Source organism: Hyla sarda, chromosome 6 (assembly GCF_029499605.1).
Source record: "Hyla sarda isolate aHylSar1 chromosome 6, aHylSar1.hap1, whole genome shotgun sequence".
Taxonomy (NCBI): domain Eukaryota; kingdom Metazoa; phylum Chordata; class Amphibia; order Anura; family Hylidae; genus Hyla; species Hyla sarda.
Genome location: NC_079194.1, coordinates 301,726,500 through 301,747,984, shown reverse-complemented (window position 1 = coordinate 301,747,984; position 21,485 = coordinate 301,726,500). Strand labels below are relative to the sequence as shown.

At 46.3% G+C, this 21,485-nt stretch overlaps 1 protein-coding gene and 1 long non-coding RNA gene across 4 annotated transcripts in view; one reads left to right on the top strand and one right to left on the bottom strand.

Annotated features, from left to right (window-relative positions):
* NELL1 (neural EGFL like 1) overlaps window positions 1-21,485 on the bottom strand; it is a gene marked incomplete in the record, with an annotated part of 690,696 nt that overhangs the window by 328,799 nt on the left and 340,412 nt on the right.
* On the top strand, window positions 11,884-13,394 carry LOC130277333 (uncharacterized). The gene is made up of 2 exons (XR_008845431.1): window positions 11,884-13,104; window positions 13,199-13,394. It is a non-coding gene; the product is annotated as an uncharacterized LOC130277333 (long non-coding RNA).

Genomic DNA, 21,485 nt, shown 5'->3' with positions numbered 1-21,485 from the left:
GTATCACTGACTATAGGAGTCACAGTATATAATGTATCACTGACTATAGGAGTCACAGTATATAATGTATCACTGACTATAGGATTCACAGTATATATTGTATCACTGACTATAGGAGTCACAATATATAATGTATCACTGACTATAGGAGTCACAATATATAATGTATCACTGACTATAGGATTCACAGTATATAATGTATCACTGACTATAGGATTCACAGTATATAATATATCACTGACTATAGGATTCACAGTATATAATGTATCACTGACTATAGGAGTCACAGTATATAATGTATCACTGACTATAGGAGTCACAATATATAATGTATCACTGACTATAGGAGTCACAATATATAATGTATCACTGACTATAGGATTCACAGTATATAATGTATCACTGACTATAGGAGTCACAATATATAATGTATCACTGACTATAGGAGTCACAATATATAATGTATCACTGACTATAGGAGTCACAATATATAATGTATCACTGACTATAGGGGTCACAATATATAATGTATCACTGACTATAGGAGTCACAGTATATATTGTATCACTGACTATAGGATTCACAGTATATAATGTATCACTGACTATAGGATTCACAGTATATAATGTATCACTGACTATAGGAGTCATAATATATAATGTATCACTGACTATAGGAGTCACAATATATAATGTATCACTGACTATAGGAGTCAATATATAATGTATCACTGACTATAGGAGTCACAGAATATAATGTATCACTGACTATAGGAGTCACAATATATAATGTATCACTGACTATAGGAGTCATAATATATAATGTATCACTGACTATAGGATTCACAATATATATGTATACATGTATTCTGCAGGGGGACACTTGCCCGACCCTTCTCTCCTCTGACATTTAGAGTCAACAGAGAGCCAGGAGGTTATCGTACACATAGATCAGTGTTTCCCAACCAGTGCTCCTCCAGCTGTTGCCAAATTACAACTCCCAGCATGCACTCCCCTATCCCCACATAAACTAGCACATCCAGAGTCAACAGAGAAGTGAGAAGCCAACACATAGAACAGTGTTTCCCAACCGATGCGCCTCCAGCTGTTGCAAAACTACAACTCCCAGCATGCCTGGGAGTTGTAGTTTTGCAACAGCTAGAGGCACCCTGGTTGGGAAATACTAAATCACTCCCTATCCCCATATACACTAGCACATGTATTCTGCAGGGGGACGCTTGCCCGACCCTTCTCTTCTCTAACATTCAGAGTCAACAGAGTCCAGAGGCCATCGTACACATAGATCAGTGTTTCCCAATCAGGGTGCCTTCAGCTGTTACAAAACTATAACTCCCAGCATGCACTATATACACTAGAATATGTATTCTGCAGCGGGACAATGCTGGGAGTTGCAGTTCTGCAACAGCTGGAGGCACAACTGGTTGGGAAACAATTAATTTGTGTTATGTTCTCCGAGGTGATCATTTTGTCCCATCTTTGTCTGGGGGAATATATTCCGTGCTGCACAGCACGTCCATAACCACCGGCAGCTTACAGGGGGAGGACATTTGTTCCCTTTCCTCCTAATGGATGCATGTGGCGTCCGTATCTTTCTATATAATCATCTAATTTACCGCCCTTTCATGCCGGCAGCAGGAGCGCGCCGCAATCTACCTGCGCCGTCCTCCTCACACAATGTGCGCTGCGCTCTGCAAACAACAATCCCCCCCCCCCCCCCAACAGCGGAGAGAAGAGGAGGGGAATCAATTATCGGAGACGCGCGGCTCTTTCTCTTTCGATAGAAGTTGGAGATTAAAGGCGGAATGAAGAAAAAGGCGACGGCGTCCTGTAACCCTGCAACATGGGAATAGGAGGCGAGCGGCAATATGGCCGCCATAACCGGTCACACAGAGGCGGCACACCCAGATTATTAGAGTCCTGAGTGGCAAATCTGTCTAGATATGTAGCGGTAGATGAACGTGGAGGATTTGGTGGTGTACTGCATGTCATTTTGTATGGGCACTACAGTGTACGGCATTGTATATGGCGGTAATATGTGGGGACTTCATGTTACTATCACGTCTGCATGTTACGGCAATATTATGTGGATATTTTAGGGTAGTATTCTGATAAAATAGTACTGTAAAGTGACCACATAATTTTGCCATATCATTCTTACATAATAGTACCGAATAGTGTCCACAAAATGCTGCCATAACATTCTGACATAGTAGTACCGTGAAGTGTCCACATAATGCTGCTGTCTGTCAGAGTGTTATGGCAGCATTATGTCACAATGTTATGGCGGCATTATATAGACACTTCATGATACTATTACTGTATATCAGAATGTTATGGCAGCATTATGTAGACACTTTACGGTACTATTATGTCAGAATGTTATGGCGGTATTATGTGGACACTCTATGGTACTATTATGTCAGAATGTTATGGCAGTATTATACGGACACTTTAAGGTACTATTATGTCAGAATGTTATGGCGGTATTATGTGGACACTCTGGTACTATTATGTCAGAATGTTATGGCAGTATTATACGGACACTTTATGGTATTAATATGTTAGAATGTTATAGCGGTATTATACGGACACTTTATGGTACTATTATGTCAGAATGTTATGGCAGTACTATTTGGAAACTTCATGGTACTATTACTGTATATCAGACTGTTATGGCAGCATTATGTAGACACTTTACGGTACTATTATGTCAGAATGTTATGGCGGTATTATATAGACACTTCATGGTACTATTACTGTATATCAGACTGTTATGGCAGCATTATGTAGACACTTTAGGAACTATTGTGTAAAATGTTATGGCAGCATTATGTGGACACTTTACGGTACTAGTATGTCAGAATGTTATGGCGGTATTATATAGACACTTTACGGTACTATTATGTCAGAATGTTATGGCGGTATTATATAGACTTCATGTAAGTAGAAAACAGGAATGGCACTCACCATACGCTTCAAATTCTTCCTTTATTCAAAACATTGTGCAGGTTTTTAAAACGGCATAGTTCACCTAGCAAGGTGCAGACGCCAGTTTGTATGTTATGTATGGTATTATATAGACACTTTATGGTACTATTACTGTATATCAGAATGTTATGGCAGCATTATGTTGACACTTTAGGTACTATTGTGCAAAATGTTATGGCGGTATTATGTGGACACTTTGCGTTACTATTATGTCAGAATGGTATTAAAGCATTATGTGGAAACTTATGTGCACTACATAGTTCTTATTTATAGGAATTTTATTGCAGTATTACACATTGACACATTGTGGTCAATTTGCGGTTATATTACACTGTTTTTTACAGCAGGATTATGTGAACACTCTTCTGACCTTCGATGCGTTTACTGTACGGTTCTATTTTGTAGGAATTATATGGCGGTAATATGTGGACACCTTTTGGTATTCTGAGGTCTTAACTGTATGATTCTAATATGTGGAAACTTTATGGCGGTATTATATGGACATTCTTTAGTAGTATTATGTGCTCACTCAGCTAAAGTCTACGGCAGTGGTATCCAAACTCTGGACCTCTATATATTGCAAAACTACAACTCCCAGTGGGTGGCTGTCTGGGAATGCTGGAAGTTGTAGTCCTTGCAGAGTTTGGAGACCACTGTCATAGACTTTAGGTGCAGAGTCCTAAAGTAGGAGACATATTGCATTAAAAGAATATGACAGGGATGCAGTTGTGACAGCGCACAGATGGCGGTTGGTAACGATCCTGTGATTTAGGGTATGGCAGATGTATAGACACCATGTTACTATGGCAGCCAACGATCCTGATCAAAGGGACTGTTTTATTTATACGAGAACATGTGACAGGAGGCCCAACGTTCCATTGATGTCCTGTCTTCTGTAACCCCAAGAGGATCAGGGACAGATGTTACCTGGAGTCGGAGTACCTGGATCTGCTTTCTATAGAGTAGTGTTTCCCAAACAGTATGCCTCCGGTTGTTGCAAAACTACAACTCCCAGCATGCTGTGAGTTGTAGTTTTGCATCAGCTGGAGGTGCCCAGGAAGGGAAACACTGATCTATGTGTAAAATGGCCTCTCGACTCTCTGTTGACTCTGGATGTCAGAGGAGAGAAGGGATGAATAAGTGTCCCGCTGCAGAATACATGTTCTAGTGTATATAGTGCATGCTGGGAGTTGTAGTTTCGCAACAGCTGAAGGCACCCTGGTTGGGAAACACTGATCTATGTGTACTATGTCCTCTGGACTCTCTGTTGACTCTGGATGTTAGAGAAGAGAAGGGTCGGGCAAGTATCCCCCTGCAGAATACATGTGCTAGAATATACGGGGATGGAAGTGCATGCTGGGAGTTGTAGTTTTGCAAGAGCTGGAGGCACCCTAGTTAGGAAACACTGGTGTATGTGTACGATGGCCTCTTGATTCTCTGCTGACTCTGGATGTCAGAGGAGAGAGGGGTCGGGCAAGCGCCCCCCTGCAGAATACATGTGTCAGTGTATACAGGGATGGGAAGTGCATGCTGGGAGCTGTAGTTTTGCAAGAGCTGGAGGCACCCTAGTTAGGAAACACTGGTGTATGTGTATGATGGCCTCTTGATTCTCTGCTGACTCTGGATGTCAGAGGTGAGAGTGGTCGGGCAAGTTTCCTCCTGCAGAATACATATGATAGTGTATAAAGTGAATGCTAGGAGTTGTAGTTTTGTAACAGCTGGAGGCACACTGGTTGGGAAACACTGATCAATGCGTATGATGGCCTCTCGACTCTCTGTTGACTCTGGATGTCAGAGGAGAGAGGGGTCGGGCAAGTGTCCCCCTGCAGAATACATGTACTAGTGTATACAGGTGTGGGGAGTGCATGTTGGAAGTTGTAGTTTCGCAACAGCTGGAGGCACACTTATTGGGAAACACCATTATAGGAGGAAAGAATTAAACACAGCAGAGCCACGATGGTCAAGTTGGCACAATTCCAGTTAAAACCTACTGTGTTTTCTTATCACAGCGAACACAGCGGATGCATATAACAAGCAATTTAGCTTTGCTACATCTGCAGTTTGATGCCTTTTTGTTTAGGTGCTTCCGCCACGGCAAAAAAAAAAAAAATTTATGAAAAGGGGTCATCTGGCGTTTTGCTAAAATTTATATCCTGCTGAGGGGAAAAGAATCGGAAAAAAAAAAATATATATATATATATATATATATATATATATATATATATTACTGTCAAATGCTGGAGGAAGAAAGAAGATCAAGGGACTGGATGGAGCCAAAGCAGAGCGGCAGGGGACCGGGGGTAGGTGAGTATATGGGTTTTATTTTAATATATTTGCAGATGTCCTTTGATGAAAAAATCCACAGGGAATAGTCAAGGGAACACCCCAAGAAAACTGATACAAAGTTATTTCTAGTGCAGGACTTAAGGGGGAGGAGCATGACACAGAGATTTGGTGCTCCGCCCCCCCCCCCCCCCCCCCCCCAGTGTTGTATAAAATAAAACCACCAAATCTGTAAGATGAGGTCAGATGAGGTCAAATACATAACAGAAGAGTTTATTAAAGAATTTAGGAGTCTGTCCCTTTAAGAAACCTGCTGTTATTTATGGTTCACCATTCCCATGTTTACAATTCATGATGTAGTCAGAAATCCAATATTTACCCAGCGCCAACCGCCGGCGCCTCCGGGGGGGAGGGTTTTTATTATTTTAGCCTTGTTAACCTTGGACGGGTGGAATAGATTTATAGATTACTGATTTTTGTTTTGCACCGCAGCGGAATACGGTAAAATAATGCGTCATATACAGCAAACAACAACCTGTGCATTGTATGCAGGGGACCGGGAGGTATAGTACCACTGCATAAAGGGGGACTCCACTGTATTAAAGGGGAACTGCACTGAGATAGATAGATATGAGATAGATAGATATGAGAAAGATAGATAGATAGATAGATAGATAGATAGATATGAGATAGATAGATATGACAGATAGATGAGAAATAGATATGAGATAGATAGATAGATATGAGATAGATAGATAGATAGGAGATAGATAGATAGATAGATATGTGATAGATAGATATGAGAAAGATAGATATGAGATATATAGATAGATAGATATGAGATAGATAGATATGAGATATAGATAGATATTAGATAGATGGATATGCACAAAATGACAAGGACAGAACAATGGAGTGACAGGCGTAAGACTAAAAGATAAGAATAGTAGAGATATGGATGTGAGTGTCCAGGGGCGGCATAGCGCTGCCGGGTTAAGGGCAGACAGCGCTGCATTCTCCGGTATGTGGGATACACGTAAATACAGGAGAAAGTGTCTGAGCCGTATCTGCAGCTTACACAGAGAAGAAGTGACCTCCGGCCCCACGCAGCACAGACACCGATGACGTCACTCATCAGCGCCTGGAAGGGACCATGTGGAAGGGCCCCTGCTGCTGAGGAGATCACTGCATGGGACATCTGGTGAGCATCACTTACTTTTTAACTCTGCATATACCTATGGGGAAGAGGGGGGGGGGGGGTTACTCTGTCTATACCTATGGGGAAGAGGGGGGTAAATCTGGCTATACCTATGGGGAAAAGGGGGGGGGCTCTGCCTATACCAATGAGGAAGGGGGGGGGGACTCTGCCTATACCAATGGGGAAGGGGGGGGGGGTAACTCTGCCTATACCTATGGGGAAAGTGGTGGGGGGGGGGGTAACACTGCCTATACCTATGGGGAAAGTGGGGGGTAACGCTGCCTATACCTATGGGGAAGAAGGGGAGGGGGTAACTCTGCCTATACCTATGGGGAAGAAGGGGAGGGGGTAACTCTGCCTATACCTATGGGGAAAAGGGAGATTAACTCTGCCTATACCTATGGGGAAAGTGGGTAGGGGGGTCTCTGCTGCCTATACCTAAGGAGAATAGGGGGTTAACTCTGTTCCTATACCTATTGGGAAGGGGGTCTAACTCTGCTGCCTATACCTATGGGGAAGGGGGATTATGTCTGCTGCCTATACCTATGGGGAAGGGTGTTTCACTCTGCTGCCTATACCTATGGGGAAAGGGGGGTTAACTCTGCTGCCTATACCTACAGGGAAAGGGGCGGTTAACTCTGCTGCCTATACCTACAGGGAAAGGGGGGGGAGGGCTACCTAACTTTATACCTGGATGCCTAACTACTTACCTACATACCAGGCTATCTAACTACCTACATACCCAGCTACCTAACTATGTACATACCTGGCCTTCATACATGGCTGCCTAACTATCTAGCTAGCCCCCTGCCTACCTGGCTTGTCACCTACCTACATATCTAGCTTCCTGATCTATCTACCTAGTTACCTGGCTACCTATCTACCTGCCCTTTTACTGTGCAGGACACCAAGGAGGGCATTATTACAGTTTGTGGGCCTATAGATGGAAAGCTTGTGTAGAGGAGAGGAGGGCACTGGAACAATGCAGATGTTAAGAGATCCACATGGCGGTCTTATCCGGACGGAGAAGAAAAGGAAAGAGGACGCCGCTGATCAGAAAAGACGTAATTGTGAGTCCCAAAATGTAACTGTAATCACTTATATGGTATACACATCCTGTGTACAGCTGATATCTACCGCAATATGGTCCTGTATATAATCACTTATATGGTATACACATCCTGTGCACAGCTGTTATCTACCGCAATATGGTCCTGTATATAATCACTCATATGGTATACACATCCTATGTTCAGCTGATATCTACCGCAATATGGTTCTGTATATAATCACTTATATGGTATACACATCCTGTGTACAGCTGATATCTACCGCAATATGGTCCTGTATATAATCACTTATATGGTATACACATCCTGTGTACAGCTGATATCTACCGCAATATGGTCCTGCATATAATCACTTATATGGTATACACATCCTGTGTACAGCTGATATCTACCGTCATATGGTCCTGTATATAATCACTTATATGGTATATACATCCTGTGTACAGCTGATATCTACCGCAATATGGTCCTGTATATAATCACTTATATGGTATACACATCCTGTGTACAGCTGATATCTACCGTCATATGGTCCTGTATATAATCACTTATATGGTATATACATCCTGTGTACAGCTGATATCTACCGCAATATGGTCCTGTATATAATCACTTATATGGTATATACATCCTGTGTACAGCTGATATCTACTGTCATATGGTCCTGTATATAATCACTTATACAGATCCTTTATAGTACACTGGTCTGTGTATAGGGGTTTTATTCAGTACAGTATGGCGGTATTATCCAGTTATTGTGCGGTGGTATATATTTACTCATTGTATACCAGTATTATTGGTCATGGAAATTTACCTACGTTAAAGTTTTTCTTACATATACAAATTTTAGTTTATTGTGGGTGGGATTTGGATGGAATAGGGGCGTGGCAGAAGATTGACGAGCTGCAGAGACTAGCAGAGGCCCTTGCCTTTTTTTGGTCCGGGGGGCCCCGAGTGTTGTCAGTCTGGCCCTGGGGGGTGTCATGACGAAGTCACCCTCCCCCCTCCCATCTACTGCTGCACCATGACCACAATGCTTTTCTGTCCGGCGCCTGCATCTGTGGAGTCACAGCAGCAGGGGGAGGAGTGTTGCGGTGAAGTGAAATCACGACGCTAATGCCGCCTTCTCAGATCTTTTAAAGGAGCGGAAGGATCCATCACCAGCGGTCGGATGGAGGCATCGCCTAAATGTATGTAAATAATTCTATGTGAAGGGAGGGGTGTAATTAAGGGGGGGGGGGGAGAGGTTGTAATTAAGGGGGGGGGAGGGAGGGGGGTGTAATTAGAGGGGGGGAGGGAGGGGGGTGTAATTAAGGAGGGATGTGGGGGGGGGGGCGTAAACAAAGGGTCTGCCCCGGGTGCCAAATGCTCTAGGTAAGCCCCTGTTTTTCATTTGTCTTGCATTAATATGTAATGGGCAGACTCTGTGTCACTGCTATTATAGCAATGCCCCCAATGTATAGCAGAGCCACACAGTGCCCCCAATACATAGCAGAGCCACACAGTGCCCCAATACATAGCAGTGCCACACACTGCCCCCAATACATAGCAGTGCCACACAGTGCCCCAATACATAGCAGTGCCACACAGTGCCCCAATACATAGCAGTGCCACACAGTGCCCCAATACATAGCAGTGCCACACAGTGCCCCAATACATAGCAGTGCCACACAGTGCCCCAATACATAGCAGTGCCACACAGTGCCCCAATACATAGCAGTGCCACACAGTGCCCCAATACATAGCAGTGCCACACAGTGCCCCAATACATAGCAGTGCCACACAGTGCCCCAATACATAGCAGTGCCACACAGTGCCCCAATACATAGCAGTGCCACACAGTGCCCCAATACATAGTAGAGCCACAAAGTGCCCCCAATACATAGCAGTTACACACAGTGCCCCCAATACATAGCAGTGCCACACAGTGCCCCAATACATAGTAGAGCCACAAAGTGCCCCCAATACATAGCAGTGCCACAGAGTGCCCCCAATACATAGCAGTGCCACACAGTGCCCCCAATACAAAGCAGTGCTAAACAGTGCCCCCAATACAAAGCAGTGCTACACAGTGCCCCCAATACATAGCAGTGCTACACAGTGCCCCAATACATAGCAGTGCCACACAGTGCCCCAATACCAAGCAGTGCCACACAGTGCCCCCAATACATAGCAGAGCCACACAGTGCCCCAATACATAGCAGTGCCACACAGTGCCCCAATACATAGCAGTGCCAAACAGTGCCCCCAATACCAAACAGTGCCACACAGTGCCCCCAATAAATATCAGTGCCAGACAGTGCCCCCAATACATAGCAGTGTCACACAGTGCCCCCAATACATAGCAGTGCCACACAGTGCCCCCAATACATAGCAGAGCCACACAGTGCCCCAATACATAGCAGTGCCACACAGTGTCCCCAATACATAGCAGTGCCACACAGTGCCCCAATACATAGTAGAACCACAAAGTGCCCCCAATACATAGCAGTGCCACACAGTGCCCCCAATACATAGCAGTGCCACACAGTGCCCCAATACATAGTAGAGCCACAAAGTGCCCCCAATACATAGCAGTGCCACACAGTGCCCCCAATACATAGCAGTGCCACACAGTGCCCCCAATACAAAGCAGTGCTACACAGTGCCCCCAATACATAGCAGTGCCACACAGTGCCCCCAATACACAGCAGTGCCACACAGTGCCCACAATAAATAGCAGTGCTACACAGTGCCCCAATACATAGCAGTGCCACACAGTGCCCCCAATACAACGCATTGCCACACAGTGTCCCCAATACATAGCAGTGCCACACAGTGCCCCAATACATGATAGTGCTACACAGTGCCCACAATACATAGCAGTGCTACACAGTGCCCCCAATACATAGCAGTGCTACAAAGTGCTCCCAATATATAGCAGTGCCACACAGCGCCCCCAATACATAGCAGAGCCACACAGTGCCCCCAATACACAGCAGTGCCACACAGTGCCCCCAATACAAAGCAGTGCCACACAGTGCCCCCAATACAAAGCATTGCCACACAGTGTCCCCAATACATAGCAGTGCCACACAGTGCCCCAATACAAAGCAGTGCTACACAGTGCCCCCAATACATAGCAGTGCTACACAGTGCCCCAATACATAGCAGTGCTACACAGTGCCCCAATACATAGCAGTGCCACACAGTGCCCCAATACATAGCAGTGCCACACAGTGCCCCCAATACATAGCAGTGCCACACAGTGCCCCCAATACATAGCAGTGCCACACAGTGCCCCAATACATAGTAGTGCCATACAGTGCTCCCAATACATAGCAGTGCCACACAGCGCCCCTAATACATAGCAGTGCTACACAGCGCCCCCAATACATAGCAGTGCCACACAGTGCCCCCAATACATAGCAGTGCCACACAGTGCCCCCAATACATAGCAGTGCTACACAGTGTCCCCAATACATAGCAGTGCCACACAGTGCTCCCAATACAAAGCAGTGCCACACAGTGCTCCCAATACAAAGCAGTGACACACAGTGCCCCAATACAAAGCAGAGCCACACAGTGCCCCCAATACATAGTAGAGCCACACAGTGCCCCCAATACATAGCAGAGCCACACAGTGCCCCCAATACATAGCAGTGCCACACAGTGCCCCAATACATAGCAGAGCCCCACAGTGCCCCCAATACATAGCAGAGCCACACAGTGCCCCCAATACATGGCAGTGCCACACAGTGCCCCCAATACACAGCAGTGCCACACAGTGCCCCCAATACACAGCAGTGCCACACAGTGCCCCCAATACACAGCAGTGCCACACAGTGCTCCCAATACATAGCAGTGCCACACAGTGCCCCCAATACATAGCAGTGCCACACATTGCCCCCAATACATAGCAGTGCCACACAGTGCCCCAATACATAGCAGAGCCACACAGTGCCCCCAATACATAGCAGTGCCACACAGTGCCCCCAATGCATAGCAGAGCCACACAGTGCCCCCAATACATAGCAGTGCCACACATTGCCCCCAATACATAGCAGTGCCACACAGTGCCCCCAATACATAGCAGTGCCACACATTGCCCCCAATACATAGCAGTGCCACACACTGCCCCCAATACATAGCAGTGCCACACAGTGCCCCCAATACATAGCAGTGTCACACAGTGCCCCAATACATAGCAGAGCCACACAGTGCCCCCAATACATAGCAGAGCCACACAGTGCCCCCAATACATGGCAGTGCCACACAGTGCCCCCAACACATAGGAGTGCCACACAGTGCCTCCATACATAGCAGTTTATGGTCTAATATAAATGCACACTGGGGGAGATTTATCAAAACCTGTCTAGAGGAAGCAATCTGATTGGTTGCTATGGGCAACTCAGCAACTCTTCCTCCGCAGAGGTTTGGATAAATCTCCCCCATTTGTTATTAGTGATGTGAAAGGACCGGGCCGTACAGCAGGTGAAAGTGGATGGCAATGGTTGCTTAGTAACGAGCGTTGGGGCTGGTCAGGTGACTGGGGCAGAAAATGGCAGTTAGGAGGAGGTGAGCAGAGAGCGGCAGCAAAGGATGCTGGGACCTGTAGTTTAAAGACAGTGTGCGGGGAAGGGAACAAGTAAGAAAGGTGGATCAGAGCCACGAACAGGAGACAAAAAGGTCACAGTAGAATAATAGATACAAGGTTAATGTCCTACAATCATCTGAGGGGTTTTTGTTTATTTATTTATTCCATTGGTTGGATAACCACTTTAATACCAGGACACAATCGCGTACCTGTACACCCTTCATCCTTAACAGGTTAAGGTGTTTAAAAGAAAAAAAACACATCCTACAATGTCCTGAAGTATCTAAGCCCAGAGCAGATACAGGTTACTGATGATCTCCTTATCGGTGTGTGGCTTGGCCACTGCTGGTGATGTCACACATGTGATGTCATAGAACCTGTTGGGGCCTATAGAAAGGGCTGCGGCCCTACACACAGTGTCAGTCTTTGCTGGCTTGGGCTTTGGGAGTGTTTATCACTATGGTTCTGCCAATTGGGAAAAAGAGAAAGTATGGTCATGTGACTCCGAGCATCCCGAATATGGGAGGGAGAATGGCGCCGGCTTTACCATCACAGCCGGCACCAGTGGCTTCAACATCTCAGCCAGCCCCGGTGGCTTCAACATCTCAGCCGGCCCCGGTGGCTTCAACATCTCAGCCGGCTATTCCATCAATGCCGGCTGCGGCTCCTACATCTTACCCGGCTATACCATCTGCACCGGAGGACATGGAGACTGATGGAAGACAATACCCAGATGACGTCGACATGTATGATGTGGAGCCGAAGAGGAGGCGGTTCTCCTACGACCCGGACGGGTCGTGCATCATGGAGGACGTCAGCTGCCCCAACTGGTTATGGAAGTGGAGGAGATAGGAGGCGAGAGGAGGAGATAGGAGGAGAGAGGAGAAGACCATAACCAACATCAATAACATCTAATAACATCTAATAACATCAACAACATCAACACCATCTATTGGGGACTCACTAGAGGTAAGAACTTTACAGAATCATCTCCTCTTCTCTTCTACAATTGCTCAAAGACTAAATATTTATTTATTCATTGATTTCTCTGGTTTCTTTGCAGTTCCCCAATAACATCTATAACATCTGAGACTCCTAAAGACTCATCCGATGAGGAGACCTCGGTGTAGAAGATACAACATCTGATACAGCCCCTTCAAGCCTCCCCGCAGAGAAGACATCATCGTGCTCTGACCTCACAACATTTAATATGTTGAGATATTTATAATAAACATATATATATGTATATATTTTTACCGTATGTTAATGGGTTTTATTCCACTATTACTCAGGGGACAATAGAATGGCATAGGAAAGTCATCCATATCTGCCCAAGGCTTGTCTTAAAGGGGTACTCCACTGGCCTGTGTGCGCCCTGCAGGGGTCGGCCACGCCCCCCTCAATGCAAGTCTATCGGAGGGGGCGTGAAGGCCGTCATGCCCCCTCCCATTGACTTACATTGAAGGGGGTGTGGTCTGACTTCATGAGGAGGACGGCATGGCCGACCCCACAGTGCGAAAACAGCGTTCAGAACATTTAATTCCACACTGGCCAGTGGAGTACCCCTTTAAGTGGAAATTTGCAACCTTACCAACTTTTTGAGCTGCTAAGGGGACATTTAAAGTGGGAGGGTCTTAGAGGAAAAGGGGAGGGGTTTCCCAAGTCTTAAAAATGTATTATAATAATGTAATATAATAATGGCACAAGGGGATTAAGATGGGGGGGGGGCAGGGGGGGGGGGGGAAATGGCACAAGAAGATTAACATGGGGGGCGGGAATTATGGCACAAGGGGATTGAGCATCGCATTAGTGCCACATTAGAAAGGTAAGCATACGCCATTATGAAATTAAGTACTTTTATGACTTATTTTGTCCACGGGTTCTGTGTGAGAGGTACGTGGGACATACTTTCACCCCTTGGTGGTACAGTCGTGAAAAAGGTTGAGAAACTGCACCATATGGTCACTGTATGGGGGGATATTAGTCTGTGTACAGTGGTTTTTATACTGTATCAGTATGGTGATATTATTCCCACTGTGGGCACGCAGCCATAGTTCGCCATGCAACCCGTGCAGACTTGAGACCGCTCCTCCCCTCAGCTCTCCAAAGGTTTCCGAAGCTAGGGCTGGGGGAAGCGAAGGCAGAGGATACAGGTCTGCACAGGAGAAATAAGCCACGCCCCAAGCCACGCCCCCCACATCTCCCCCTCCCGGAGGACACAGATCTGCAAGGCAGAAAGAAGGCAGAGCAGGGGAGAGAGGACATACATGGCTCCTCATCTCCCCTCCCTAATGATTTCTATGTGTGAAGGGGGACATACTGCACGGGCTGGCATTAAGGGGGGTGGGGGGGGGGACATCACAGACGGGGGATGATTTCTATTTGAGGGCACTTTGAGGAAAAAAAAAGGTGGCGTGCATTACAGTTTGGGGTTACGCTGCCTATACCTATGGGGAAGGGGGGGGGGTAACTCTGCCTATACCTATGGGGAAGCGGGGGGGAGGGGGTTACTATGCCTATACCTATGGGGAAAGTGTGTGGTGGGTGTAACTCTGCCTATACCTATGGGGAAAGTGGGGGGTAACTCTGCCTATACCTACGGTGAAAGGAGGTAGCTCTGCCTATACCTATGGGGAAAGGGGGGCAGGTAACTCTGCCTATACCTATGGGGAAAGGGGGGGGGGTAATTCTGCTTAGACCTATGGGGAAAAGGGGGGGAGATAACTCTGCCTAGACCTATAGGAAAAGGGGGGAAACTCTGCCTAGACCTATGGGGAATGGGGGGTTAACTGTCTATACCTATGGGGAAAGGGGGTGGGACTCTGCTGTCTATACCTAAGGAGAAAGGGGGGGTTAACTCTGTTCCTATACCTAAAGGGAAGGGGGGTTAAGTCTGCTGCCTATACCTTTGAGGAAGGGGGGTTAACTCTGCTGCCTTTACCTACAGGGAAGGGGAGGGGTTAACTCTGCTGCCTATACCTACAGGGAAGGGGAGGAGGGGTTAACTCTGCTGTCTACACCTACAGGGAAGGGGGTAACTCTGCTGCCTATACCTACAGGGAAGGAGGGCTACCTAACTTTATACCTGGATGCCTAACTACTTACCTACATATCAGGCTAACTACCTAAATACCCAGCTACCTAACTATGTACATACCTGGCCTTCATACATGGCTGCATAACTACCTAGCTAGCCCTCTACCTACCTGGCTTGTCACCTACCTACATATCTGGCTTCCTGATCAACCTATCTAGTTACCTATTTACTTGGCTACCTACCTACCTGCCCTTTTACTGTGCAGGACACCAGGGAGGGCATTATTACAGTGTGTGGGCTTATAGATGGAAAGATTGTGTAGAGGAGGGGAGGGCACTGGAAAATTGCAGAGTCTGACATGTTTGTCCTGCAGAAGTTAAGAGATCTACATGGCGGTCTTTTCCGGACAGAGAAGAAAAGGAAAGAGGACGCCGCTGATCAGAAAATACATAATTGTGAGGTCCAAAATGTAACTACCGCAATACGGTCCTGTATATAATTACTTATACAGATCCTTTATAGTATACTGGTCTGTGTATAATGGTTTTATTCAGTACAGTATGGCGGTATTATCCAATTATTGTGCGGTGGTATATATTTACTCCTTGTATACCAGTATTATTGTTCATGGAAATTTACCTACGTTAAAGTGTTTCTTACATATATAAATTTTTGTTTATTGTGGGTGGGATTTGGGTGGAATAGGGGTGTGGCAGAAGATTGACGAGCTGCAGAGACTAGCAGGGGACCTTGCCTTTTTTTTGGTCAGTCCCTGTGAGTGTCAAGTGTGTAAAAGGTTTTTCATTATACACTGCTCAAAAAAATAAAGGGAACCCTAAGATAACACATCGTAGATCTGAATGAACTAATCGTATGAAATACTTTCCCCTTTACATAGTTGAATGCGCTGACAACAAAATCACACAAAAATTATCAATGGAAATCAAATGTATCAACCCATGGAGGTCTGGATATGGAGTCACACTCAAAATCACAGTGGAAATCCCCACTACAGGCTGATCCAACGTTATGTAATGTCCTTAATACAAGTCCCAATGAGGCTCAGTAGTGTGTGTGGCCTCCACGTGCCCGTATGACCTCCCTAAAACGCCTGGGCATGCTCCTGATGAGGTGGAGGATGGTCTCCTGAGGGATGTCCTCCCAGACCTGGACTAAAGCATCCGCCAACTCCTGGACAGTCTGTGGTGGATGGAGCGAGACGTCTCAGATGTGCTCAATCGGATTCAGGTCTGGGGAACAGGCGGCCAGTCCATAGCATCAATGCCTTCCTCTTGTAGGAACTGCTGACACACTCCAGCCACATGAGGTCTAGCATTGTCTTGTATTAAGAGGAACCCAGAGCCAACTGCACCAGCATATGGTCTCACAAGGGGTCTGAGGATCTCATCTCGGTACCTAATGGCAGTCAGACTACCTCTGACAAGCACATGGAGGGCTGTGTGGCCCCCCCCAAGAAATTGCACCCCACACTATTACTGACCCACCGCCAAACCGGTCATGCTGGAGGATGTTGCAGGCAGCAGAACGTTCTCCACGGCGTCTCCAGTGGCGGATTTGCCAATCTTGGTGTTCTCTGGCAAATGCCAAACGTCCTGCACGGTGTTGGGCTGTAAGCACAACCCCCATCTGTGGACGTCGGGCCCTCATACAACCCTCATGGAGTCTGTTTCTGAGCATTTGAGTGGACACATGCACATTTGTGGCCTGCTGGAGGTCATTTTGTAGGGCTCTGGCAGTGCTCCTCCTTTCACAAAGGCGGAGGTAGCGGTCCTGCTGCTGGTTTATTGCCCTCCTTCACATCTCCTGATGTACTGGTAGCGCCTCCATGCTCTGGACACTACGCTGACAGACACAGCAAACCTTCTTGCCACAGCTCGCATTGATGTGCCATCCTGGATGAGCTGCACTACCTGAGCCACTTGTGTGGGTTGTAGAGTCCATCTCTTGCTACCACTAGAGTGAAAGCACCGCCAGCGTTCAAAAGTGACCAAAACATCAGCCAGGAAGCATAGGAACTGAGAAGTGGTCTGTGGTCAACACCTGCAGAACCACTTCTTTATTGGGGTGTCCTGCTAATTGCCTATAATTTCCACCTGTTGTCTGTTCCATTTGCACAACATAATGTGAAATTGATTGTCAATCAGTGTTCTTCCTAAGTGGACAGTGGGATTTCACAGAAGTGTCACTGACTAGGAGTTACATTGTGTTGTTTAACCTCTTCAGGACATAGGGCGTATGGATACGCCCTGCATCCCGAGTCCTTAAGGACCGACGGCGTATCCATACGCCCGTGGGAATTCCGGCCCCCAACGCTAGCCGGTTGGGGACCGGAGCCGGATGCCTGCTGAAATCGTTCAGCAGGCATCCCGGCATATCGCCCAGGTGGGTCATTATGCCCCCCCATGTCGGCGATCGCCGCAGATCGCTGGACAACTCAGTCCAGCGATCTGCGGCGATTCCGGGTCAATCGGGTCTCCAGTGACCCGATGACCCGGAATTACTGGCTGTTCGGGGCCGTCTCTGACGGCCCCGAACAGCCAGAGCCTGCAGGGGTGAGGTGGCACTGGTGCCACCTCACGATCGCCCTGATTCGTCGGCCGGATTACCGGCCGACCAATCAGGGCGCCTGCTGCGGGTGTCACTCCCGCACCCGCTCCGCCCCTTTTCTGGAGGACGTGAGCGGGTGCGGGACGTGCACCCCGGGTGCTGGGGACCCCGATCCCCGGCGCCCCTGTTGGGATCGGGGCCCCAGGAGCAGCAGCGGCGGCGGCGAGGGACTGACCTGCAGAGTCTGGATCGTTGGAGGTGAGTGACAGCCTCCTGCTGTTGCTTAGCAACAGCTCCCAGCATGCAAAAAGGGCATGCTGGGAGCTGTAGTTATGCAACAGCAGGAGGCAGACCACCACAACTCCCAGCATTCCCTTATGGGCATGCTGGGACTTATGGTTTTGCAACAGCTGGAGGCACATTCTTTCTAAGGAAAAGTGTACCTTCAGCTGTTGTATAACTACAACTCCCAGCTTGCACAAACAGCTAAAGTGCATGCTGGGAGTTGTAGTGGTGCATCTGCTGGTTGCATAACTACAACTCCCAGCATGCCCGTTGGCTGTCGGTGACTGCTGAGAGTTGTAGTTTTGCAACAGCTGAAGGCACACTGGTTGTGAAACTCAGAGTTTTTTTTTTACCTAACTCAGTGTTTCACGACCGGTGTGCCTCCAGCTGTTGCAAACTACAACTCTCAGCAGTCACCGTACACCATGCACCGTACATGCTGGGAGTTGTAGTTTTGCAACAGCTGGAGGCACACTGGTTGTGAAACACTGAGTTAGGTCACAAACTCAGTGATACATAACCAGTGTGCCTACATTTGTTGCAAAACTGCAACTCTCAGCAGTCACCGACAGCCAACGGGCATGCTGGGAGTTGTAGTTATGCAACAGCTGGATGTCCCCCCCCAATGTGAACGTACAGGGTACACTCACATGGGCGGAGGATTACAGTAAGTATCTGGCTGCAAATTTGAGCTGCCGCAAACTTTCTGCTGCAGCTCAAATTGCCAGCGAGAAACTACTGTGAACCCCCGCCCGTGTGACTGTACCCTAAAAACACTACACTACACTAACACAAAAAATAAAATAAAAAGTAAAAAACACTACATATACATATACCCCTATACAGCCCCCTCCCCTCCCCCAATAAAAATGAAAAACGTCTGGTACGCCACTGTTTCCAGAACGGAGCCTCCAGCTGTTGCAAAACAACTCCCAGTATTGTCGGACAGCCGTTGACTGTCCAGGCATGCTGGGAGTTTTGCAACAGCTGGAGGCACCCTGTTTGGGAATCACTGGCGTAGAATACCCCTATGTCCACCCCTATGCAAGTCCCTAATTTAGGCCTCAAATGCGCATGGCGCTCTCACTTTGGAGCCCTGTCGTATTTCAAGGCAACAGTTTAGGGCCACATATGGGGTATCGCCGTACTCGGGAGAAATTGTGTTACAAATTTTGGGGGGTATTTTCTGCTTTTACCCTTTTTAAAAATGTTAAATTTTTGGGAAAACAAGCATTTTAGGTAAAAAATAAAAAATTTTTTTACATATGCAAAAGTCGTGAAACACCTGTAGGGTATTAAGGTTCACATTACCCCTTGTTACGTTCCCCGAGGGGTCTAGTTTCCAAAATGGTATGCCATGTGGTTTTTTTTTTTGCTGTCCTGGCACCATAGGGGCTTCCTAAATGCGGCATGCCCCCAGAGAAAAATTTGCGTTCAAAAAGCCAAATGTGACTCCTTCTCTTCCGAGACCTGTAGTGCGCCAGCAGAGCACTTTTCACCCCCATATGGGGTGTTTTCTGAATCGGGAGAAATTGGGCTTCAAATTTTTAGGGGTATTTTCTGCTATTACCCTTTTTAAAAATAAAACATTTTTGGGAAAACAAGCATTTTAGGTAAAATTTTTTATTTTTTTTTTACATTTGCAAAAGTCGTGAAACACCTGTGGGGTATTAAGGTTCACTTTATCCCATGTTACATTCCCCGAGGGGTCTAGTTTCCAAAATGGTATGCCATGTGTTTTTTTTTTTTTTTGCTGTTCTGGCACCATAAGGGCTTCCTAAAGGTAACATGCCCCCCAAAAACCATTTCAGAAAAACGTACTCTCCAAAATCCCCTTGTTGCTCCTTCCCTTCTGAGCCCTCTACTGCGCCCGCCGAACACTTTACATAGACATATGAGGTATGTGCTTACTCGAGAGAAATTGGGCTACAAATACAAGTAAAAATTTTGTCCTTTTACCCCTTGTAAAAATTCAAAAATTGGGTCTACAAGAACATGTGAGTGTAAAAAATGAAGATTGTGAATTTTCTCCTTCACTTTGCTGCTATTCGTGTGAAACACCTAAAGGGTTAAAACGCTGACTGAATGTCATTTTGAATACTTTGGGGGGTGTAGTTTTTATAATGGGGTCATTTATGGGGTATTTCTAATATGAAGACCCTGCAAATCCACTTCAAACCTGAACTGGTCCCTGAAAAATACTGAGTTTGAAAATTTTGTGAAAAATCGGAAAATTGCTGCTGACCGTTGAAGCCCTCTGGTGTCTTCCAAAAGTAAAAACTCATCAATTTTATGATGCAAACATAAAGTAGACATATTGTATATGTGAACCAAAAAAAAATGTATTCGTAATATCCATTTTCCTTACAAGCAGAGAGCTTCAAAGTTAGAAAAATGCAAAATTTTCAAATTTTTCATCAAATTTACGGATTTTTCCCCAAGAAAGGATGCAAGTATCGACAAAAATTTACCACTATGTTAAAGTAGAATATGTCACGAAAAAACTATCTCGGAATCAGAATGATAACTAAAAGCATTCCAGAGTTATTAATGTTTAAAGTGACAGTGGTCAGATGTGCAAAAAACGCTCCGGTCCTTAAGGCCAAAATGGGCTCCGTCCTGAAGGGGTTAAGTGTTCCCTTTATTCTTTTGAGCAGTGTATATGAATGTGAGTTTATCTGGAAGCAAGTGTTTTATCTTTAGGAAGGAGTATTTAGTTTCTGTTAGAGAGGAGAAGGCTGGACAAGGGCCCCTATTCCATACACTTATCTGATATACACTAAATGATATAGTTAACACAATGTTTCCTGGTGACCCAACCATTATCTCAGTGTTTCCAAACCAGAGTGCCTAAAGCTGTTGTAAAACAACTAACATGCCTTTGGCTCTCCAGGCATGCTGGGAGTTGTAGTTCTGCAACAGCCGGAGGCAGATAGAGCATCTTCCTTCTACAAGACAAGGAAACTTTCTTAAAACAAAAAAAAAAAAAAGCAAATAAAGTAAAATCTGCTGATACATAAAAACCGTAAATGTTCATCCTCGATAAATCAGGAGCGAAGCGTTCACCTATAAATATTCCGCAGGAGGAGGAGGAGGCGTTGTAAATTATCTGCCAGTAAAGCTTTACTGTGTAATTAATGAACAATGCTGAGATCTATAACGGGAGCCATCACTGCGCCCAATATCTGCCACATCCACCCCGCGCAAGTGTTACAGCGCCAAACCCCCTAAGTGATACACAGGAGGGAAACACTGATCTGTGTGTACGATGGCCTCTCCACTCTCTGTTGACTCTGGATGTAAGAGGAGAGAAGGGTCGGGCAAGTGTCCTCCTGCAGAATACATGTACTAATGTATATACGGATGGGAAGTGCATGCTGGGAGTTGTAGTTTAACAACAGCTGGAGGCACCCTTATTGGGAAACACTGATCTGAGTGTACAATAGCCTCTCGACTCTCT